The sequence below is a fragment of the Bison bison genome, unplaced genomic scaffold, assembly GCF_000754665.1.
Source record: "Bison bison bison isolate TAMUID 2011002044 unplaced genomic scaffold, Bison_UMD1.0 scf7180017864516, whole genome shotgun sequence".
NCBI lineage: Eukaryota > Metazoa > Chordata > Mammalia > Artiodactyla > Bovidae > Bison > Bison bison.
The window spans coordinates 5301631-5302091 of NW_011495069.1; positions in this window are offsets into that span (position 1 = coordinate 5301631).

Sequence of the window (461 nt, forward strand, 5' to 3'; positions counted from 1 at the left end):
ACGGGGTGGAGAGCCAGCTGGGGAGACAGGCCCTGAACGAGGCAGGGGCGGCCTTCCAAACTCGCCCAGGGCTAGGCATGGCATGTGCATTAGCTCTACCCTGCATGTAAGCTCCTGGAAACCCACTTACAGAGTAGAAATTGACGCTTGGGGAGGTCAAACGACTCACTCACATGAGTGGCAGGCGCAGAGTCAGGGCTGGGACACTCTACTGCCCGTTACCTCCTTCTTCCCTGGAATTTCTCATGAGAAGGGGAGAATGGACCTCTCTCAACTCTGCCAGCCTGGCCCCGAGTGGCAACCCCTCGCTGGCCATAATGGGCTCTGAGAGCAGAGGTGGGGTGCTGGGGATGGAGGTGAGGAAGGTGGAGCTGGCAGGGAAGGTAGGTTCACCTGGGGCCCAGCAGAGGAAGAAACACCAGCACACAAAGCCTGGGCCTCCCCTCCCCCACCCCACCCCA